General features: G+C 44.4%; 1 long non-coding RNA gene across 1 annotated transcript; it reads left to right on the top strand.

The window, feature by feature from the left end:
• The first annotated feature begins 10191 nt into the window (after window positions 1-10191).
• On the top strand, window positions 10192-23160 carry LOC128325648 (uncharacterized). The gene is made up of 2 exons (XR_008307532.1): window positions 10192-10244; window positions 22876-23160. It is a non-coding gene; the product is annotated as an uncharacterized LOC128325648 (long non-coding RNA).
• Window positions 23161-25245: the final 2085 nt, after the last annotated feature.

Raw genomic sequence — 25245 nt, 5'->3', positions numbered from 1 at the left:
GGATGCTGTAACCATGCCTGCTCTAACATGTGTCTTGTACATGTATGTGCCCATGGTTGCAGGCTCAGGAGAGTAAGCTGCATAGGAGACTATACGTTGAAGCTAGGGGCAATTATTACGAATACGATAAATATTTATATACCATTTTTAACAAAAGTTCCCAAAGTGGTTAACATGGGTATAAATAAATAAAATGGCTCCCTGTCCTCATAGGGCTCACAATCTATTTTTTAAAAAAACCTTAAGGTAGACACCAGCAACAGCCACTGGAGGGACTCTGTGCTCAGATTGGATAGGGTCAGTTGCTCTCCCCCTGCTTGATAAAGACAATTACCACTTTAAAGAGGTGCCTCTTTGCTCAGTTAGCAGTCAACATCCCTTTCCCTTAGCACAGCTAACTCTACCAGGCAGATAGTTGGCTGCTTCCTCAACTAGTAAAGTGAACCCAGAATCACTGAAACTAGGCCGGCAAGCCTAGGCAATTCCAGACAACTGAAGTAAAACAAAGTTAGTTTGGGTACAGGCACAATGCAGAAACTAGGTATTTGCCAATAATTGTAATGATTAGATTGAAGGCAGCCCAGCAGAGAGAGGGGGCAGGGGGCAGGGCAGGGATGGAAAGGAGGCAGAGCTCACAGAGTCATACCGTGCCTTTGCTGGCAAAGGGAAAGTCCAACAGGAAGGGAGGGAAGTGTTGGAAGTGAAAGACTTTGCGCTGTCTCATGTCTCAATGACAGAGGGGGGCAGACTAGTGAGTCATAGGGCTAGAGAGGTCAAGACATTGGTCATTCCTTCTCTACTGCTCTGACACTATCCCTTTGCTATGTAGATTGCTATTCTTAGGGACTTCCTGCCTGCCTGCCTGGCCACTTCCTCTTCCTTCTCTTATCCTTTATTCTCCCTTGCAGCATGCAAGCTCCTCTCTCTCCCTGCACCATGTGTGCAGAGATGCATCGATGTGCATCCAGCTAGCTAGCTAGATTAGAGATCCTATCTCTCCACTTTACTATCTAGAATGGAGTTCACTAATAAATACTCCTTATATTGATTTGAAACTATGAACTGGCTCCAAGTTATTTTACTCTCAGCATAAACGCATGCCTGGGCAAACGCCGCTGTGTTGTGCCTCTGTGCACTCTGCTATATTAGAAGGGTATCTCTTACCAGAGAGAATTCCCAACAGGAGGGGCAGTTTTATCTCTCAAAAGTGATCTTCTCAAGAGTGATGCCAAGAGAAGGTCTGAGGGTTCTCATTGGGGATCAGTTGCTCTCATTGGGAAGGTCGGAGGATTCCTAACCAGATAAATGATTTCCATAGTGGGAGGCAAAGAGGCAGCTGGATTCCAGGCAGGCACTGAGTTGCAGGACTGAGGCACAGCATGTATCTGCAGCCAAGTTCCAGAATCAGACAGGAGGCACAAGCCCACTGCACTGGATCAGTCAATGCACACTGCATGCAAACTAGCTTTTATCAGTAGGGCGGATGCACCAAAATAGTGTTCCTAACTCCCATGATTTAGTTTGAGGTCAAGGGAGATCTAAGGCAGTGACCTTAGATCTCCCTTGACCCAAAAGCAAGACTGCATGAGGAAGCAGTCAGCATAGTTATTCAGCTTTGGCTTCAGTGATTTTGTTCAGGGAGAAAGGCACAGCTTCTGGCCTCACAGACTTTAAAAGGGAGGCAGGAGAATGAGGGAAGGAACTGGCACTCAGCTGGGTTGTAATGGCAGACCTTGCCACCGTGATCCCACATCTGAAACTAACACTTGTCTAAAATCAACATATATTTATAAGCTTCTTAGAAAGGCAGATGCCAAAAGAGTGCTGAGTCCTGACTCAGGGGGTTACAGCTCACATTGGTTCTTCACCCATCTATGTGGCTGATTGCAACACAACAATACATCGAGGCTGTTCTGACGATCAGCCAAAACGGGGCTAAGAAAGCCAAGTCTGGTCTCAGCTGATCATCAGAACCCCCAGGAGCCGTGTGACTCCCAGCGGCAAACCCACCTCAGAAGCCTGCCTTTAAATGAGAAGCAAGTGCTCCCTTGATTGATTGATTGATTGATTGATTGATTAAGTGCCGTCAAGTTGGTGTCGACTCTTAGCAACCACATAGATAGATTCTCTCCAGGATGATCTGTCTTCAGCTTGGCCTTTAAGGTCTCTCAGTGGTGCATTCATTGCTGTCATCATCGAGTCCATCCACCTTGCTGCTGGTCGCCCTCTTCTTCTTTTTCCTTCAACTTTCCCCAACATTATGGACTTGTCAAGGGAGCTGGGTCTTCGCATAATGTGCTCCCTTAGCCCCATTTTTTAAATGTCTGCCAGCCCTGGCTGCTTGCAACTGGGGCTGGGAGACTATGGGGCTCCCAGCTGGCATTGGGGAAATCCCCATAATGCACTGCCCACTCACATGGTGCATTAGGAAGTTCCAGGGAGCTTCTTCAAAAGTTTTTTCTGAGGTGTGAATTCTCATTGTATCATAGCAAATGAGATTTTTTTTTTCAATTAGACAACTCTCATGACCCCACTTTCACTTTTTCACACTCTCTATTACTATGAATAATATGAGGAAGTAATCAATTTAGCACACTTCACCTTATGAAGACAAACCTCATAAAAATAAATTCACCAAAATTCACCCCCCTGAGCAATCAATCTTAAATTGGGGATGGGTGGTAGCCTCCACCCATTAGGCACTATCTACCAGCCCACCCCACTCATTTGGGGCATATCCACTTTCTGCCCCCAATCTGCCCCAAAGACACCCAAACTTCAAATATTCCCAAAAAATCAGCCCTCTGCCCAATCCCCTGAAATTGGGGTGGTAGCCTCCACCCATTAGGCACTACCACCCCACCCCACCCTTTTGGGGCAGATCCACTTTCTGCCCCCAAACTGCCCCAAAGTCACTAAAACTTCAAAAAATTGCCAAAATATCACCTCTTTGTCCAAACCCCCTGAAATTGGGGTGGTAGCCTCCACCCATTAGGCACTACCACCCCACCCCACTATTCTGCCCCAGGCCCCACTTTCTGCCCCAATCTGCCCCAAAGACATGAAAATTTCAGAAATTTACCAAAAATCAGCCCTTTGCCCAATCCCCCTGAAATTGGGGTGGTAGCCTGCACCCATTAGGCACTACCACCCCACCCCACTCCTTTTGCCCAGATCCCATGCTATGCCCCCGAACTGCCCCAAAGTCACTAAAACTTCAAAAAATTGCCAAAAATCAACCATGAACCGAATCACCCGAATTTTTCGGGTCCGAAATTCAGGTGATTCGGCTCGTGCCCGAAAAATATCAGGGGACATCGGGGGTGATTCGGTTCGGCCCCGAATCACCCAAAATTGTTCATTTCGGGCACAGATCGTTCTGTGCCCGAAATTTTTTGCACATCCCTAATATATAGGTCATTCACACAACCAAAACCTGGCCTCTGTGGTTAGGCTTAGCCTTGTGCAGCACCAGGATTGGGCCCAATCCCAGTGCCTCACATGAGTAACCCTACCCAGGTAGGACTGCTCAAGCCTAGGTAGCCCTACTCGTGTGAATGGCCTTACTTTCTTCAAGCAAGGCACAGAATGGTGCCTTTGTTTGAGAGAACAAAGATATTAAAAAGTCCAGCTAAATCACCTGCAACACCTGGATAGCTTGGAATACTCTAATGATTCCTCCCCCCCCCCACCTTTGAATGTCCCTCTTGCCATTTGTTTTAAATCAGCGCTAAGATTTCACAAAACTTGCTTTTTTGTGCTGAAATAATTTATTTCTTGTTAGAACAATTCCCCATGCTAATTAAGATTAATTGTTTCTAATTAACAGAAACTTGGCATTTGAAGATTGGTTTGAAGATTCAGTTTTAAATGTCTGCAGAAGAAACTCGGCAATCAGAATCAGATAAATGATATTGATTCTGCAACTGTCTGGCTGGCAATGCTGGATGTTCATTACTCATATCGTTGTTCATACAATAAGCTTTCCACGACAAAACATTAACATGAAGAATTGCTTGATAATCAAGGGGATTGCTGGCAGCTTGGTGCTAATGGGGCTGTGCCCACAAATAAATTTCCATCAATCTCCATAATACTGATAAGCAAGTTTCCATTTGTAGTAATATTATATAGTGCATTTGACTAAAATAAAGAGGGAAGACCATAGTATGATGGAGAAATTTTAGAAGCTTGTTGATTTGTCTGGGAGCAGCTGATGCTATACCCAAGTGGGCATAGACCAGAAGAGTAATCTGGATGGAATACCACAGAGGTAAGATCAAGGTACAAATATGATACATACACTATTATAGAGCTCTATATTTTAGGGCTGCAACTGTAGAAAATTATCAAACTGTTCATCAATTAAAATTCTCATGATTAATTAAAATAATAGCCCATTTAACTGGGGATCTCACTCCCAACAACTTGATTAATTTCTAAGATTAGGAAACCTTCTTTCCATGCAAGAAAAAGGAAGAGGCAGAGGAAGAAAAGGAGGCAGAAGGGAACTGTGCCTCAGCCAGCTAGTCCTGAAGCAGACATTGAGATGGAACTCTGCCCCTCTTTCTCTTTCCATGCAAGCAGCAGCCAAGCCCTTCCGGATATTGGCTGGAGAGAGCACCAGCAATGCTTCTGCTTCTCTTTCACTCGTTTCTTCTTCCCCACTCCTGTTGTTACTCTGACACTCCTCTTGGGAGAAATGGGTACTTTGCAGACTTCTTTCCACCTGCCCACCGCCTCCCCTCTCTTTCTGCCCCGCCCCCTCTTCCCCATACGTTCCTGCCCCTTCTGCTGCTGTCCATTCTTGTCAGTACTCTCCAGAACTCTGCTAACCTTCTCTCATTTGCTCCTTGCTCTCCTTCTGCTGCTGCCCCTTCTCTTAGCATTTTGCAGACCAGTATGTGTGTTCTGGAATACAAGACAAAACACAGTGGGGCAGTCCTAGGCCTACCAACATTCAGTCCAGGCCAGCTGCAGAAAGAGGAAGCTGCCAGTAAATGTTTCTGCCTCTTTCCTCTTCTTTTCTTGTTAATTTTGTATTTCTTTATTACTCGGTCACCTTTCTTTTCTTCCTCTTTCTTGTGCAGCTACAGCCCAAACCTATGCATGTTCACTTGAATATACCCCATCAAGCTACTACATTAAGCCTTTGCTCCTGTCACTGCATGGTATACAGATCTCAGGTTTCTAGGAAGTCTATTCAACCAACCAAACAGATCTGGAGGGTCATATGTGTTGATGAAAGACCCAACTCTATTTGAATTAAAGGGGAATGTAACTATTAATCCACAGGCCCTACTTAATGTCTTATTTTTATTCCCTTGAATCTTTATATTCTTTCTCTAAACTGCAAGATCATTCACACAACCTTAGCTGTGGGGCTGGGTGGAAGGCAGGAGCTTATCTGCCTTCTTCCCACATGTGTGACGTCTTCTCAGACTCCACCATGCCATGCACCCACACAGTCAGCATGGCGATGGAGTACTGAGATGGGATCGGGAGGAGGAAGTCCTCTCGCTTCCCAGAGTGCACCCAGGAGCAGTGGAGTGGCTATTCTCCATATTGCAGCTGCCCCATTCTAGGTGGCCACTCTTTCCCCCTGGCTTCCTGCCTAAAATGGTGGCAGGCTGGTGGGGATCCCAGCTACCCGGGGTGGTCACCCACACAGTTGCCTAACATGGCAGAATAAACCACCGGTTCATTCTACCTCAGTAAAGAGATGGGTGAAAAAGCCAGGCTTCCCAGGTCTGGAGCAGCTGGGACCAGTGGGCTCCTGGTGTTCCAGATGACATGAGTTGACTGGGGTAACCCAGGCAGCTCATGTTGTGTGAATAGGCTCAGAGAATGATGTCTTTTGAGGCCGTGATTTGTCTTGGAAGACATTGCTCTAGAAGTAATACAAGTTGCAACACAGGCATTTAAAACTCAACAAAATAAAATAAGTTGCAAAGCAATCAGCCACTCTGTGTTTCCCCTTCATTTTCCATACCATCTATCTTTCTGTTCTGTGTATGTAATGTGGCCATTCATAGCCACCGCTAAACGACAGTTGCAAAGATCTGTTGAGGAAAGGGATGGCAGTAAAACTGGTATAAAAGTGATATAAATTGAAAGTAGCTAAGCTATGCACAAATTATGCCATAAAAGGCCCTGCCTTGCCTTTTTGATCCTGCATCTCCTTTGCCAGGAACGATGCCTTCTTCTCCATGAAAGCAGCATTCATTATTGAGTTTTATTGTTGTCAGTGTTTGTCTAGGTTTTACATTAGCCAAGCAATGTGCATTTTAAAAGCATGTTTTTGGAATGCCACACCCTTGCATAATAGCTATCATGGACACAGATGGGACAAGACCTCTCAGATCTAGGACATCACTGTGACAGGCATTGGATAAAAAGCAAACACTGGAATTTATACCCACTGAAGTCTGGCATTTACTTTTGATGGCTGAGTACTTTCTAAATATCTACTGTTTACCTGAATAATGTACCACCATAATATGACAGTTGTGCAGACTAAGCCTATCAACACTTAAATACCTATGGGGCGATTTGACAAGTTCCAAACTTTAAAAAAAAAATCAGAAATAACCTCAGAGGCTGTAAAATATCAGTAAGATGGCCCACAAGCCCCAGTGTTTTGCTTGACCTGATTCCACTAAAATCTCAAGCTCTGGCTGCTCCAAATACAATGGGAATTCTTTAGAAATTCATGTTCAGACTGAGAATAGAACTATTATGCTTCCTTTCCCCACACAAATACATAAGTAAAGCATACTTTTCAAAAATAACAGAGGTTAGCATGTTTATCAGCTCAGTATGATGTAAATGTCTAAAGCAGTTCTTTAACCTGAGGTGATCCTATCTCCTATCCATGTTTAATTGGGGGGAAAGACATGTTTAAAAAATGGTTTATGTAATTCCTCTCAAATATTTATTTTTAATCTGTTTTACAACTGTAAATGCAATTTGCAGGTCTGCCCCTTGGGTAGGCAAATCCAGGCTATTATTCTGAGCCCTGAAGTTTTAGCAATAGCACTTACATTTAGCACTTACATTTATATACCGCTCTATAGCCGGAGCTCTCTAAGCGGTTTACAATGATTTTTAGCATATTGCCCCCAACATTCTGGGTACTCATTTTACCGACCTCGGAAGGATGGAAGGCTGAGTCAACCTTGAGCTTAAAGGTCCTTGGCAGAGCCTTTAAAGGTCCTGCCACACACTGTCCTATCCCCCAACAAAGACACTGGTCCTGCCCTCTTCACTGGTCCAGCCACTGACATCACCCTCTCTTCTCCCTTACCTGCCTTCCCTTCCAGGCGCATTTTCTCCCATCACTGTTCTTTCTGGGATCCACCTGTTGCTGCTTGCCACCGGCTGCTCCAGTGTCACTGACTCATGCCCATCCCTCTCCCCAGCACCACACATACGGTTTTGTTCCCTCCATCCAGGCATGCCACCATCCTTCCGTGGCATGTTTGAGTGGAGCAAACAAAGCAGTACAAGTGCTATGCTCAGCTGGGGAGAATGAAAGCAGGATGGATTAGCGAGTCACAGCTGCTGTAGCAGCCAGCAGTGACAACAAAGATGGACCTTGAGCAGGCGAAGTAGCCAGATGACCAGAGAAGCAGTGGTAGACAGAGCGCACTCTGAGAGGCCAGCAAGGGGAAAGAGGAGCACTGTCAGTGGGTAAGGTGAGAGGAATGAGGGGTGCTGTTGGTAGCTTCCAGGCCAAGGGGCAAGGCTAATAAGACAGGATTAGTGGGACCAGTGAACTAGGTTGGGGGTGGGGAGAGAGTTATATACTATATAAAAATGTGGGCCTACATACTGGCCTTGGGTCTCTCATCCCCCAACCCAAGAACAGCCCTGGACATCTGTTCATACTCTTTCCTTTTCTGTTTATTTCAAAAAATATTTCCACATTATACTGTATGCAAGAAAGAACACTGAGTCAACACCACTGGGATTATGGAGATACAGAAGGATGCCTCATAATATCAGAAGGCAAGGCCCTACACAACTGTTTTTCTGGCACGCACACTTAACCCCCTGGAGCCGATGTTTAAATCTGGACCAAGAGGAAAGTTGCTGTGATAAAACATGTAGAGGAAATAGTCTTTTTCTACTCTTTATTCCTCATGGGACCTACTTTCTGTTTAGGCATCCTGTATCCTTTGTGCTTTATATTAAAGATGAAGTGTTGTTACCTTGCAATAATGAGAGAAACATCACTCCAAAGAGCAACTTCACCTTCTGTAGTTTGCCTTACAATAGAATCTCCGGAGATTACCTCACTTATATTGTTTGTGTACAAGGTCCTAGACAGGGTGAAGTGGCCCACCTCAAGAGGAAGATTTGGATGCATCAAAAGGTAGGATATTACCTAGCTGATTTCATTATTTAGTTTATTGTTATATTTTTAACCTGTATGGGCAATGCCATTTAGATTTTCTGTCTCAGCTACTCATATATCTGCAATTTATTAGGCTTTTCTGTGCTGTAAACTACAATGGTGCCCATCATTAAAGGAAATAATCATGACTTGAATATCCCACCCACTCAAAATGTTGTTTTCTCATCCTCCACTTGAACAGAAGAATGTAAGAACAGCCCTTCTGGATCAGGACCAAGGCCCATCTAGTCCAGCATCCTGTTTCACACACTGGCCCACCAGATGCCACTGGAAGCCTACTGGCAGGAGTTGAGGGCATGCCCTCTCTCCTGCTGTTACTCCCCTGCAACTGGTACTCAGGGCCATCCTGCCTTTGAGGCTGGAGGTGGCCTATAGTCCTCCAACTAGTAGCCATTGATAGTCCTCTCCTCTATGGAGTTATCCAAACCTCTCATAAAGCCATCCAGGTTGTTGGATGCCACCATATCTTGTGGCAGAGAATTCCATGAGTTGATTATTCATTGTGTGAAAAAGTACCCCCGTTTGCTGGTCCTAAATAAACTTGGTGTGACATTCTCATTGCTTTCCTTGTTCCTTGACTATTTTTCCCAACTATAGGTTTGCTCACTGTGGCACTGACCAAGAGCAGCCTAGCCTCCTAAGCTGGTGAGTTGTGGCAGTCAAAGGAGACATACAGAAGCTGAATTCATGTTGCATTCTCGTTGAGACTGAGGGTGAAGTTTTAGTTGAGTTGGTCTCCTCTAGTTACAGCACTGTTTTCAAATGGAAGATGGGTGGATAATTCCAATCGTCTGCTCTATTTAGTTACTCACAACAGCTTGACATAAGCCTCCATTAAAGTGTAGAGTTCCCTAGCATCATACACCCCAGGAGAGAAGCCTGAGTGAACTGTAATAGAGAGAGAGCGCTTGGACCTTCAGACTACTGAAATAACGTCAATACAGAGTACAACTCCTGTTGCTCAAAGAGGTGTATTTATTTTATTTTATTTTATTTTATTTTTATTTATTTAATATTTTTATACTGCCCAAAACACAAGTTCTCTGGGTGGTTTACAAAACAATAAAAACAACCAATAAAAAGATTAAAACATTTCAACAATTAAAATTTAAAAGGTTAAAACTACTAAAACACAATTAAAACATAATTAAAACAGTATCTAATTAAAAGCCTGGGTGAACAAATGCGTCTTGACTGCCCTTTTAAAAGTTGTAAGAGATGAGGAGGCTCTTATTTCAGCAGGAAGTATGTTCCATAGCCTCAGGGCAACACTTGAGAAGGCCCATCCCTGAGTAGCCGCCAGACGAGCTGGTGGCAACTGCAGACGAACCTCTCCTGATTATTATTTATTATTATTTATTCGATTTATATACCGCCCTTCCAAAATGGCTCAGGGCAGTTTACAACAGAATAAAAACAATTGAAACCAATTAACAATTAAAATCAAAACGATAAAAACAGAATAAAATCAATTAAACATTCTAACAGCTAAAAAAAAACAACCCTGGAAAACCAAGGCAAACATTTAAAACAATTTAAAACATTTCACAGCAGTTTAAAAACCCTGGAAGGCCAGGCCAAACAGATAGGTTTTAAGGGCTCTCCTGAAAGACAGTAATGAACTCAAATTACAGATTTCTTCCAGGAGTGCATTCCATAGGCCAGGAGCAGCTACAGAGAAGGCCCGCCTATGAGTCACCACCAGATGAACCGTTGGTACTGAAGATGGAAGACCTCCTCAGATGGCCTTAACGTGCGGTGGGGATCATGCAGAAGAAGGCGCTCTCTATGATAACTTGGACCTAAGCCATTCAAGGATTTAAAGGTAATAACCAGCACTTTGCATTGTGCCTGGAAACATATCGGCAGCCAGTGCAACTGTTTCAAGACAGGCATAATATGGTCTCTCCGGGTTGCCCCAGAGACCAATCTTGTTGTGAGCCACCTGGCTGTCACTAACACAACTGTAGTAAACCAGACTACTTTCGATTCATTATCCTGAGATCACATACATTCGGGAAAGAGGAGGATAAGAAGCGTTCCACACAGACTATAATTTTAAAGGCTTATTGAAACTATGATTATATTGATGATTACTATGATGCCCCACCAGGGCATCGATCAACCACCAGGGCCACACCAACTTCAAAACCCTCCAAGGCTCTTTGAAATCCTACTGGGTCCAGCAGCCTTTTTGGGCGGACCATCCTAATAGGTCTACCACCCGTGCAGGGGTGAATTGTGGCTGTGATACCAACCTTAATCAGGTAGTGGTTAACATGACAATGGGGAAACCACCGGATCTCCCACCCTGGAACACCCCCCTAATCCGAACAGAAGACCAAATCAATTGTATGGCCTGCAATGTGAGTTGATTCAGGAAGTAATTGGGATAGGCCCATAGTTGTCATGGCCACTATGAACTCCTGAGCCGCACCAGACAAGCCAGCCCCAAAGTGAATGTTGAAGTCCCCCAGAACCAAAAGTCTAGGAGACTCCAACACCAACTCTGTGACCAGCTCTGTCAGCTCAGTTAGGAAGTCAGTTGGGCAGCGGGGTGGACGGTACACCAACAGAATCCCCAATCTATACCTTGTTCCCAGCCTCAAAAACATCCACGCAATATAAGTCAACTGTCCCACAGGAGCCCTGGTAAGGGAAATGGTATTCTTATGGACCGCAGCCACTCCACTCCCCCGCCTAATTCTCTTAGCCTGCTCCATGACAGAGTAACCAGGAGGGAGAAGCTGAGCCCACACTGGACCACTGCCTCTCCCAACCAGGTCTCAGTTATACATGCCAAGTCAGCTCTCTCATCCACGATCAAATCGTGGACAATTTCAGTCTTATTCTAAACTGACCTGGCATTGCAGAGGAGCAAGGCCAGACTCTGTGAGTCATTGGAGCTGCTCCCTGAGGCCTGGGAGTTGACAAAGCAGTTGGAAGTGGAAACAGTTACTAAATTACTGATTTCCTTTCCCTTGTAACAGCCAGCTGCTCTGCCAGTGCCAATTCTTCTATTCTCCACCACTACAGTAATAGCTGCCCCATAACTTCTGGGCTCACCCCCCACACCATCCCACTCAGGAGAGCCTAAACACATTTGCAAAAGACCTGGCCCAACCCAACCCCCCAGCCCTCAGTCTCAACCTCGAACGCCCGGTCTCCTTGTTTTAAAGCCTGCAAGCTGCAAATGCCATTCCTCCCACGAGCAGCTCCTAGGACAAGAGACAGGTAGTGCAGTTCAACAGTCTAGGAGGCTGGCAGCCAGCCAGCTGGATCTTGGCAACAGACGAGCAGACAGGCAGGCTGCTCCCCATCTGGGCTGGAGTTTCCACAGGAGGCAAAGGGGACAGTTGGTGAGTCCCGGCAAGGCAGGTGGAATGGCCTTGCACCCCCTGATACCTTTCTGATGATCTCAATGGGCAGTGTAATTCATAGCGAAGAAGACAGTCTCTTAAATACCCAGGGCCCAAGCTGTTTAGGGCTTTATAGGTTATAACCAAGACCTTGTATTTTGCCTGGAAACTTATCGACAATCACTGTAGATCTTTTAAAATAGGAGTGATATGGTCGCTCCGAGATGACCCAGAGACAAACCTGGCTGCCACATTCTGAACCAACTGTAGTTTCCAGACTACATACAAAGGTAGTCCCACATAGAGCACATTGCAGTAATCGAGTCTAGAGGTGACCAGCATATGCACAACTGTTCTGAGGTCATTTATCTCAAGAAATGGATGCAGCTGGCGTATCAGCTACAGCTGATAAAAGGCACCTCTGGCCACTGCCTCAACCTGGGAAACCAGAGAGAGGTTTGTGCCCAGAAGCACCCCCAGACTGCATACCTGTTCCTTCTGGGGAAGTGTGACCCCATCAAGAACTGACAGATCAAAATCATCTCCCAAGTTCTGACCCCGCACAATAAGTACCTCCGTCTTATCTGGATTCAGCCTCAGCTTGTTATCTCTCATCCAGCCCATCACTGCCACCAGGCAGGCATTTAGGGAGTTTATGCCTTCTCCTGATGATGTTGACATGGAGAAAAAGAGTTGGGTGTCATCAACATACTGATAACACCCTGCACCAAATCTCCCAGGGGTTTCATGTAGATGTTAAACAACATTGGAGACAATACAGAGCCCTGAGGGACACCATACCGAAGTTCAGATTTTGAAGAACAACAGTCCCTGAGAGACACCATCTGGAATCTGCCCAAGAGGTAAGAGTGGAACCACTGTAAATCAGTGCCTCCCACCCCAAATCCCCTCAGATGCTCCAGAAGGATACTATGGTCAATAGTATCGAAAGCCGCCAAGTGGTCCAAAAGGACCAATAGAGTCACACTTTCTCTGTCAATTCCCAATTGGAGATCATCCTCAGGCTGACTAAAGCACCCCATACCCCACCTGAAAGCCCATCTGAAATGGGTCTAGATAATCAGTTTCATCCAAGACTGCCTGGTTGGGAGGCCACCACCCTCTCAATTACCTTGCCCAACCATGTAAGGTTGGAGACGGGCCTATAATTGCTTAACTCTGAGGGACCAAACACAGGCTTCTTCAAAAGAGGTCTAATAATTGCCTCCTTAAGGCAAGGAAGCATCCTGGTCTCCCTCAGAGAAGCATTTATGATCTCCACTAGACCATCTACAACAGATTCCCTGCCGGATATATAAGCCATGTTGGGCAAGGGTCAAGAGAACAGGTGGTAGGCCGCACCACTCCAAGCAGCTTGTCCACATCCTCATGAGTCAAAAACCGAAACTGATCCAGCCTAACCACATAAGAGGAGTCACTGGACACCTCCAATTCAGACACTGCATTAATTGTGGGGTCTAAATCCAAGTCGGTGAGAAGACGAGAGATTTTATCCACAAAAAACTCATTAAATATGTCACAGTGGGTAATAGATGGTTCCAAGTTCTGATTCAAGGGAAGAAAGTCACTTACTAGCCCTCTCACAACCATGAACAGCTCCGCTGGATGTGAACCTGCGGATGCAATACGGACCAAAAAGAATTGCTTCTTTGCTGGCCATATTGTCAGAGCATAGATCTTCAAATGTGCTCTGTGTTGTAATCTGTCGGATTTGAGTCGAATCTTCCTCCACCTGTGCGCCAGTCATCTACCTCGTTGCTTCAGCCCCCAAAGTTCTTCCTTATACCAAGGGGCCAATTTTGAAGCAGGTCAGAGAGGACACTTAGGAGCGATCATGTCTACTGCTCTGGTGAATTTGCTGTTCCAGTTCTTTCCAATAGGCTGGAAAGGACCTAAAAATTACCTAGTTAACCCAATATGCATCGACAGAATACTCTACACTCATACACTGTATATCCCAAATGAAAAACAAGAGTGAGGGAAATCAATTGTAACATATTAAAAGTGTCAGAATGTCATGAAATACATCTGGACAAAAAACACCACCAGCAGCCTGATCCCTACAGAGCAGCTTCATCTGCAGTTGGCAAGCAGTGACCTGTTCTGCTGCAGCTCAACACGGATTCTGTTTCTGACCAATTGGGCAATGTCAGCATTCATTATTACTTTCAGTTTTGACCAGTACACTTTTTCACACATTCTTGCTGGTCCCATCGTCCAGAAAATTGTGTAGGAGTTGGCACATGGAGGTCAGAGGGAAACCTGCACTCAAAGACGTAGTTTTAAGCATTGGACAGCACTGGCCTGCAGCAAAGATGGAGCAATCACCACCAGCACAGGAATCCTGATAGCTCATGTACCACAGCTAAGAATATTATGGCTTAAATAGTCATGATGAGAGACACAGAGCTGGAGGTGCTTTGTGTCTCTTCCCCTCATCCCTTCCTTTTCCAATATAGATGAACACAATGTCCACTGTCTATTATCCAGACTAACACTTTGCCAATGTGCCAATGTTTTCTGTCATGCAAAGGAGGAGGGGCAACTTTCAACTATCTTCCCTTCATTCTGCAGTCACCTTTACCTCCTAAAACTTTGATGTTAGGCACTGGGGGAACCTCAGGAACATAATCTCAGGAGGCACAGGTGACTGAGGAAGGAAGGGGAAATAATAAAAAATCACCCTGCCTCCTTTGTGTGACAGAAAATGCTGGCACATTGGTGCAACTTTAGTCTAGAAGTCAGCAGCTTGGTGACATGACATAATTACATTATACCTTGCTTCATCTTCGCAGCATGTTGATGTCACACTAGGGATGTGCAAATCGGTTTGAATTTGAACCCGTTTGAATTCAAAACAGTTTGGTTCAATGGCTCGAATTCAAACTGAACCAGTCATCAGGTTAGAGCTCCAGGTTTGAATTTGACCCAAACTGGGGGGGTGAATCGAACTGGTTTGAACTGGTTCAAACCAGTTCAAACCTCCCAAAGTGGGTAGGATGGTAGCTGGCACCAATAGGTGCCTACCACCGAACCCCAAAAGTAATTGGACACTTGTATGATTTTTTTATGAATTTTTGATTTTTTTATTTTTTCTCATAGGTTATAATGCAACTTGAACCAGCCCATTATTCCCTATTGTGGAGCACCCATGGGTGCCAACTACCACCCAAACCCCAAAGTAATCGGACACTCTTGCAATTTTTAATGAATATTTGAAATATTTTAATTATTTTTCTCATAGGGTATAATGGGACTCAAACCAGCCCATTATCCCCAATTGTGGAGCACCTAGGAGCACAAAACTGGGGTGGGTGGTAGGCACCAAACCCCAAGGCAATCGGACACTCCTCTGATTATTGGTGAATTTTTAAGTACTAGCTGAACCCGCACAGAGCACCTGTGCGGTAGTTCACTTCCTTTTTGTGGTTAGTTGGGAGAATTTGTTTGGCTGGTCCTCCCACAGCTCTCTCACTCACTCTGTGCCCCCCACAACAGCTCTCTTGCTCGCTCTGCCCCCCCCACACCGCCTCTCTCGCTCACTCTGTCTCTCCCCCCCGCGCCTCTCTCGCTCACTCTGTCTCTCCCCCCCGCACCTCTCTCGCTCGCTCTGTCTCTCCCCCCACGTGCCTCTCTCTCTCGCTCGCTCTGTCTCCCCCTCCCCATGCACCTCTCTCACTCGCTCTGTCTCCCCTTCCCCATGCGCCTCTCTCTCTTGCTCTGTCTCTCCCCCCACGTGCCTCTCTCACTTGCTCTGTATCTCCCCTCCCCACGCGCCTCTCTCGCTCGCTCTGTATCTCCCCTCCCTGTGTGCCTCTCGCTTGCTCTGTCTCTCCCCCCCCGCGTGCGCCTCTCTTGCTCACTCTGTCTCCCCCCCCCACCTGCCTCTCTAGCTCGCTAGAGTCTGCGGCCACCACCAGTCACCAGGCCAGGCCCGCCAGCATGGGCCGGCCAATTCTCCTCCTCCTTGGTGTGCCAGCCAATCAGGCGCCTCCGCAGCCCATCCAATCAGCTGGGCTGCCAGGATGCATTTTCCCCAGGCACACCTAGGAGAAATATATCTATAGATTTTTGAATTCATCCTAGGAAATAATGAGGATTCCAGCAAATGTATAACTTCATGTTGGGGGTGGAGGGTGGGGAAAGGGGAGTCCTAGAGTGGAGTGTGGTGGGTGGCAGTTCCCAAGGGGCAAGGAAGCTACCAGAATTATTTTAAAGGAATTAGGCAAAGGGCTTATTTTTAAGTTATTTTTGAAGTTTAAGCGTCTTTAAGGTTTTTCTCCATAGGGAAGAATAGAGGTTTCAGCTGCCCCATAACTGCACTTGGGGGGTGCTGGGGTGGCCCAGAATGAGTGGTGCCAACCACCCCCATGGGTTGCTAACCCATGGGGTACTGTGTTTCGTTGTTTCTGAGGTGTTCTGAGTGTAGATTCTTCGGTAGCAAATAAGAGTGGGTTCATGGTTTGTCATTGAAAATCTCATATGCTACCAGAGAATCTACCACTCACCACACTCTGCTCTAGGAACTCCGGGGTGGGGGGGTCGAGCAAAACTAAAACCAAACCTCCCGCTCCCGGTTCAAACCTGGTTCGAATTCTAACCAAACTGGGCAAACCGGTTTTGTGCACATCCCTATGTCACACCATTTATCACGTTTATTGAGGCATTAAAAGGAAAGGGGGCAAAAAGACAAAAAGCAATGGCTGCTCCACCTCTCTTGCAATATCCGACCCTTTAATCTATGGCCTCAGTAATAAGTGGCATATGATTATGCAACAACATCTCCCCTCCCCACCTCAGATTCTCAATCTGTGCACTGGCTGACATTCTGAGCAGTGTTAAACGTACATAACAGGAGCTATGTTCATGGAACACTCTGCAACAAAGCAATGCAGTGTGTTGCCAAGCAGGCAAATATGCCCGTAGAGGGAGGGAATAGATGTTTCTGCTCAAGTGTTTTGCTGTTGCAGAGTCTTCTGTGGATACAGCTCCCGTTATGTACTACTCACACTGCTCAGAATGTCAACCATTATGTCTGGAATTATCATTTGACTACTGCAACACACTCTATGTGGGGCTGCCTTTGTATGTAGTCCAGAAACTGCAGTTTATACAGAATGCAGCAGCCAAGGTTGTCTCTGGGTCATCTCAGAGAGACCATATTAGTCCAGTATTGAAAGAGCTACACTGGCTGCTGATAAGTTTCCAGGCAAAATACAAGATGCTGGTGATACCCTATAAAGCCCTAAACAGCTTAGGCCCTGGGTATTTAAGAGCATGTCTTCTTGGCCATGAACCCCACTGCCCATTGAGATCATCAGGAGAGGTTCGTCTGCAGTTGCCACTGGTTCTTCTTGTGACTAGGTGACTAATTGGGCATGGGCCTTCTCCATTGCTGCCCTGAAGCTTTGAAATGCACTCCCTGTTGAAATAAGAGCCTCCCCATCTCTGACAACTTTTTAAAAGGCAGTTAAGACACATCTGTTCACCCAGGCTTTTGATTCGATAGTAATAGTTTTTAACATTGTTTTAAATTTTACATTATCATAATTTTTAAACTGTTTTTTGTTTTGGTATTGTTTTATTGTAAGCCACCCAGAGACAGATGTTTTGGATGGTATACAAATATGCCAAATAAATAAAATAAAATAACTATTTTTTAAAAAAGAAATTAAAAATGGTTATGGTTTATAGCTCTCTTTCAGTGTGATCGCTTCATCACCAAAGTTGTACAATATAGAAATGCATCATAAATTACATAATTTTCAGAGTAAAGGGTAGATTTATCTCCATTGAAGCCTGCCATGGTGGGAAGACTGTGTAAACCTTTAAAGAGAATACAGTCTGAGAACTGATAAGGAATCACTATTTTTATTCATTCTTCTTTGTAAACCTGGAGCTCAATCCAGCCTGTACCCTGCATGTACCTTTGTACAAGTGCAGAGGGGAAGCTAACTAGGAAAGTATGTTGGCAGTGAGAGCAGCATTCATAGGATATGTATCCTGGCATATACTGAGTCAGACCATTGGTCCATCTAGCTCAGTATTGTCTACCCAGACAGGCAGCGGCTTCTCCAAGGTTGCAGGCAGGAATCTCTCTCAGCCCTATCTTGGAGATGCCAGGGAAGGAACTTGGAACCTTCTGCTCTTCCCAGAGCAGCTCCATCCCCTGAGGGGAATCTATTCCAGTGCTCACACATCAAGTCTCCCATTCATATGCAACCAGGGTGGGCCCTGCTTAGCTAAGGGGACAAGTCATGCTTGCTACCACAAGACCAGCTCTCCTCTCTTCATAGGACAGGGAGGGAAGGAACTGACAAGAGACTGTAACTTCACTCAAGTTACAAATTATCATTTCAATATAAAGGTGGATCCCCCCCCCCCCGAGTATAAGATAAGTGAAGCCACTGCAATAATCTGTATTAGTGTATAGAAATATGACAGAATTTGGCAAGTCTGCTGTTATAATACAAAATTGGAAGAATTTTTCAGTAAGAACAGGCTTTTAAATGTCATTCAGTGTTCCAATTAGTAAATGCTCATGTCACTTGGGTTAAGCATAAGGTTGCTTAGGCATAAAGCTAAAAAAGTCCACTTGCTGAAAATAATAAAAAATGGAAAAATAATGGGGGAAAATGAATGTCAGGATACAGGGCAGTTAAACGAAAAATTAAAAAGCATTAGAGCTGGGTTTCAATAGCATGTAGACTGCACCCTGCTAATGTTGTGGTCCTTAGCACAATTATATTTAAATCTATGGTTTAGATTAATTAATTTATTATGTCTCTATGTAAACCACTTTGGAAACGTTTGCTGGAAAGCAGTATATAAATATTTGTTGTTGTTAGATGTGCCTAACTCTGCACAAGAACTGGTGCTGGCATCCAGGGTTTGTGGGCCCTGATCCAAGAGCATTTGCAGGCCCCTTTAGTGGGGAGAGGGCAGCCATGCTAGTGGACACCATCTTTTAAACCTCTAATGCAATGTGCCTCCTGTTGTATCACTGGATGTGGGAGATGCTAAAGGAAACTGGCAGCCACCAGCATCACTGCCAAAGAGAACAATGAGCCACCACTCCTGCTAAGCTTAGCCCACACAAGATTTTGGCTGACTTGGCAGGAGTGATGGCATTTTGTAGTGCTTCTCAAAAACCTCTGCCATCTTTCTTCACCAGGGACCTGGGTCAGCCACAGGGGCGTAGCAAGGTTGGAGTGGGCCCAGAGACAAGATTTTAAAATGGGCCCCCCCCCAAAGTCCAGGGCCTCCGCACACCCCAGGCCCCCAAGGATTTAAGTCTGATATTCCAAAATAAGTATGCTGCCTGCAAATACATTTCACTGAATACACACACACACACGTCACAATATATAGTGATATACATTGAGTACTATACATTTGTATTACTTTTAATGCCTAGAACACACTAGAAAGATGAATTATTAAAATGGGCCCCTCGCTGCAGATTAGCAAAGGAGACTTTCAACCATGCAGGGTGAACCTATGTTTGTTTTCTCAGAATTCTGAACAAATTCAGTCAAGTTTGATTGCAGGAGGTTTTTCACAGGAGGCTTTTAAAGCCCTTTAAGACACATCTCCTCTGGAATAGAGGTGCTGCATTCACATGTTGGCCAGATTGACCCTGAAGTCCCTGCAAGTTATTGGGGAGCAGTTCACACACAAGAAAAATAAAATAAAAGCACAAGACATGCTTCACAGTTCTCACTCAGACCTTCTGGGTTGCAAAACAACTTGAACATAAGTGCATTTATAAATGAATGAATGAATAAATAAAATTAATAAAATACTGTTCCAGAAGTTTTTGCAATTTTCTGCCATGAAACAAGCCACTTATAGGACTTTTTAGATAGTTTTTTTTAAGTCAGCAAATTTTCCAAGCTGTTTCAAAATAAATATTCAGAGACTTCTCGGTCCCTCCCCCCCCCATATCCAAGCCCTATGGCAAGCAGATCCCTATATATGGGGGGGGGGGGGCGGGAAAGGTAACCACAAAAAGGAGTTCACACTCTACCTGGCAAATGCTGGTCTGGGTTAAGCAGGGCAGCAAAGGGTCTTCTGCTGCAGAGAACACTCTGGCTGCCTCCTCCTTCCTGGCTGGCTTGGGCCCTACTCGAGTTCAGGCTTCACTGCGGCCTACACGAGGCCTCCGTGGAAGCCCCGCCCACCCGCCGATCAGCTGAGAGGCGGGAGAAAAGGAGCTCTTTGCAGCTTGCCTGCTGCTTCCATTGCGGGCCAGCAGAACAAGCAGGAGAGACGGCGAAGAGGGCAAGTGGCTGAGAGGCTATGGGGCTGGGCAGGGGGCAATGGGGAGTCACATGAGGTGCCCCTGGGGTGCCCCTCCAGGCAGTGGGGCCCCCAGACAACTGTCTCCCCTTGCCCTATCATTGTTATGCGCCTGGTCAGCCATGGGTCCTTGGATGACCCTGAAACTTCAGTCAGTGCCCAAGTCCTTCCAGTCATGGAGTCAGGGGCAGCTTAAGCTTTTTGCCTGGCTTTTGCTGCTCTTTTACTTTAAGCAAAAAAGGTTTGCCTTTTAAAAAAATAAGGTAAAAGGGAGGGACTTTCTCCTCGCCCACTCTACCCTTGCTGCAGTAGCCGCTGCCCAGAGAGAAGGGTGGCAAAATTTGCTGCTTCTCAAATTTTGCTGCCATAGGCAAATGCCTACTCTGCCTCTCCATTAATCCACCACTGCATGGAGTAGGGAGCACAAGTGCGTTGCCTTGTCTTGATTCCTTACTCTTATGTATAAATGCATAGAAGAGGATATGGGAGGGAAGTCAGAAATTAGGAGAAGGGAATATGCCTTAAGCAGCAGTGTGCTTCTGATCCTTGAAGCATCAGATAGCTTGTTCATTTATTACTCAAACCAACATCAATCCAGCTGGCTTTCAATAAGTTTATTAACTTCCAAACATGCAATAACTTATTATTATTATTATTATTACATTTATATCCCGCTCTTCCTCCAAGGAGCCCAGAGTGGTGTACTACACACTTGAGTTTCTCTTTCACAACAACCCTGTGAAGTAGGTTAGGCTGAGAGAGAAGTGACTGGCCCACAGTCACCCAATGAGTTTCATGGCTGAATGGGGATTTGAACTTGGGTCTCCCCGGTCCTAGTCCAGCACTCTAACCACTACACCACAGTGGCTTACACATTTGAGCAGGGCTTCCCAACCTTTTAAAACAAGTATACCCTTCTGCCACAAACCTTCATCTCAGGTACCCCCCAGACATTTTAAAAGTGTGTGTATACACACATAAATTTAAACAGAGTAATGAGATAGGCTGCTCCTATCACATACTTACATTCAGACTAAGTTACTCATGAGTACTCCCATTGAAAATCAATGGTCAAGTAAACTTGTGCCATTAATTTCAGTCAGACTGTTTATGAGTAACTTAATCTAGATGTAAGTCAGTGACTGGAGTAGCCTGTCTCATAACTGTTAATACTGAAGGTGTGTGTGTGTGTGTGTGTGTGCGCGCGCTTATATGCACATATATACATAAAAACACAAATGTTAAGTGTTACACAAAGGGAGATAGGATGCTACTACAATGAATGGCTCACTTCCACACCAAGTTACCCATAAGCAGTCTTACTGAGATTAATGGGACAAATTAAATGGGACTTGTCCCATTAATTTCAATTGAAATACTCAGTGCTAATTTTATGAAGCCTGTCAGCCAGGTTGAGGGGAGGAGTATGTTGAGCTTCAGCATGTATGCATGTATGTATTTAAAATATTTCTATACCACCCAAAACTTGCTTCTGTAGTCAACCAATCATGATCACTGAGGAAACATTAACTTCAGGTTGGTGATCTTCAGATGGGGAACAAATAACATGATTGCAGAGAGGGGAGGCAGGAGGGCTCTGTGTAACCTCATGGGTACTAGTACCCTCTGGTGGGAACCCCTGAATAAGAAGCTCACCAAATTAAGCTCTATGGTTTAAGAATGAAATTTGCAGTCATTTCTGGAATCAAAGATGTATTTTCTAAGGGATAATGAAGGCATCCATTTTATTTATTTATTATTTCTCTGTGTAAACCGTTCTGAGCCATTTTTGGAATGGCAGTATAGAAATCGAATGAACGAATGAATGAAGAAATCGAATGACTGAATGGATATCAATTGGCTAGGTAAAGGAAAGATTTGGGTGAAAACAGGCGATTGCTCAAGAGCCTACATGCTGGTTCTACATCTGTTGCAGCAAGACTGAAAGCACACTGTACCAGCATCTCTTTGGCTGTCTGAGGGGAAAGAACTTTCTAGCCTATACATAGATTACTATACAGATTCTACTAGTAGATCACTGCTTATACAATCAGATGTTTCTGGCTGATTTTATGACAGACTAAGAAACTCTAGCACAAACTGCATAGACTTGTGGTAAGAATAGTAACATAGCTCTTTACTCGAAATTCATTCTAAACTCATGATGCTGTTGAGGCAGCACAAGCACCTCCTCTTTTCTACACATCTATTGTGGAAGCCTGGGGCTTTTGGGAGGGAATTTGTGTGATGACTTATTCTTTTTGGTTTCCGATTGGGCTCTTCCTGTGCCCAAAAACTGTTAGGGTCTAGAGAAGGCCAAAATCCACCTCCTGCCCCCGTTTCCCTTTTTCTTTTAAATGATACTCAACTGCCCTCACCATTCTGCAGTTCCTGCATGAAAGTGAATGTGGTCAGGCCTGCTTGTGACTTTTGGGAGAGTGTTTTCTTTTTCTTTTGATTTACAAATAATTATCACAGAGTAATATTTTTTCTGCAATGCTGGATATCCCCTGAGCATGCCAAAATCATTACTTTGTTTGTGGGAGGCTCATTTTACCATCCAGCTTGAACCAAGGACCACCAAGTTCATTATAAGAGAATTAGTGTCAGCCTCAGACCTTCCTGTACATGCACATACATTGACTTCTTCCAGATCCTCCTTCTCTTTTGCTGTTACAATAACCATCATCACGTGGTGTACAGTGTGTGCACCTCCAGTGGGCTAGTGCTCTTTCCTTATTCCCTCTTCTGCTTTCTCCCCCTTCTTTTTGTTAGGCTAGAAGGAAACAAGAGAAGAGGCAGCAGCAGCAGCAAGGAGGAGGGACTGGTTGTGGTGAAGACTAACTGTTCAGATGGCAAGGGACGGCAGAGGGAAGGAAGTCACGGTGAGGTGACGGGGGGGCATCTTGCCGCCTCGCTGGTGCCCCAACCATTTGCTGCCTGAGTTGACTACCTCACCTCACCTCATCGAAGGACCACGACTATAGAGAATCATAATGAAAATTATATGCATGTTATTTGACATCTAATTTAGGTAAAATAAACAAAGCAGTTCAAATAGCCAGTGCTATACTCCATCTCCTTTTAGATTTATGGGATTGTACATAATATTTTTGGAGAAAATTACTTATCTTTGTACTGGCAAATGAAAAAGACATTTAGGCCACAATCCTAGACAACAATATTCATAAGCTGAAAAAAGATGTGCATTTTAAATGAAAAAGTAGTTTGTCTATCTAGCTGGGTGATCAGCTACAGTTCAAAAGTACTTTCCGCTTTTCCTTTACCCACACATATGGCTGTCTGAGATTGCACCCTCTGTAAGCATATTGTTTCCGCAAAGCCTCAATCTATGGCAAACTTTAAATAAGAGCGTATTCCATTGGGTTTAAAAGGATACTTAGGAACATAGGAAGCTGGCATATACTGAGTCAGACCATTGGTCCATCTAGCTCAGTATTGTCTACCCAGACTGGCAGCGGCTTCTCCAAGGTTGCAGGCAGGAATCTCTCTCAGCCTTATCTTGGAGATGCCAGGGAGGGAACTTGGAACCCCAGAAGCTCTTCCCGGAGCGGCCCCTGGAATATCATACAGCTCTCACATGTAGTCTCCCATTCAAATGCAAACAAGGCAGACCCTGCTTAGCAAAGGGGACAATTCATGCTTGCTATCACAAGACCTAGGAAGTCATACTGGGCTTAGGAGAACTTTCTTCCCAGGAAACATGCACAAGAGCAGGCTGCAAGTGACTATGAGGTGTTCTGCAGAATTCTTCATTTACTAGACATCTCAGTTGGTCAGGCAGCACTCAGTATGATTCAGTTTTACCACTCTTTAAGTGTTTGTACAATATTATGAAATAAAAATTCTCATGCCAAATGAAATAACTTTCTTCTTGACATAAGCAATGTGTAAGGTCCAGCCCAAGCAAGATTCTATCATCTCATTTTTAAGGCTAGAAGAAAATAACAAAAGAAGACCATATCCCTTACATTCTGAGCATACGGTATACAAACCAAACATGAAACCGTTCGTAAAACAGGTAACATGAATTTCTGAACCACCAAGGCACCTGAGTATAAAATCCAGGTAAATATTATGTCAGATTTCTCATTTCAGATTTCTTATTCCCTCATGCTCTCTTTTATTTTACTCTCTGGCACTTCAAAACAGGTTTTTCAAGTTCTGATATGTCTTTTAGTTTCTCTTCAACTAAGGAGTGCCTGGGTGACATAGCATTTGAGAATCCCATTTGGATATCTTACAATTTATAGATACAAAAAAACCCACACACATTATAACACTATTCTAAATGCCTTACAATATTCCTTTTTTTTTAAAAAGTATTTTTCCTGTGATGCTTTACAAATGTATGTAGATTGCAGTTCATGGGGAGGGGGACAGCTTTTCTACACCAGGTTTAAAAAACAAAAAAGGAAGCCTTCTTTTGCTGGCATTTTACATATTCATGCTTAACAGGTGCCACACTAGTTAAGCTGGCCTTTTAATTTATTTTCCTATTTGCCCAGTGTGCAATCCAGTGTGGAGGTGCTTTTATTATAGAGGTACTTAAGGGAGAAATTTTGAAGAAGTGACTCTCTTGTATTTAACAGGGGAAGAGCAACTGTTCCTATCCAACCCAGCACAGTGTCACTGCAGTGGTTGTTGCTGGTAACTATCTTGTATTCCTTTTTAGGTTGTGAGCTCTTTGAGGACAGGAAAGAATCTTTATTTGTTTTTCTTTCATTCTATTCTTTATTATTATTATTTTTGTTGAAATATACATATAACATTTTTGTTGAAATATACATATCAGTAATAATAATAATAATAATAATAATAATAATAATAAAAAATTAAGAACAAGAACAAATAAAAACAAATGCAATAAGAGCAAAAGTCGAAAAATCAACAACAAACAGCAAGTGCCGCCTTTGTAAAGAAGCAGATGAAACCGTGGACCACCTAATCAGCTGTTGTAAAAAGATTACACAGACTGACTACAAACAAAGGCATGACAAGATAGCAGGGATTATATTCTGGAACATCTGCAAAAAGTACAAGCTACCTGTAGCCAAGAATTGGTGGGACCATAAAATTGAAAAAGTTGAAGAAAATGAAGATGTAAAAATATTATGGGACTTC

Source organism: Hemicordylus capensis, chromosome 5 (assembly GCF_027244095.1).
Source record: "Hemicordylus capensis ecotype Gifberg chromosome 5, rHemCap1.1.pri, whole genome shotgun sequence".
Classification (NCBI taxonomy): domain Eukaryota; kingdom Metazoa; phylum Chordata; class Lepidosauria; order Squamata; family Cordylidae; genus Hemicordylus; species Hemicordylus capensis.
This window is presented reverse-complemented; position numbering and strand designations above follow the sequence as displayed.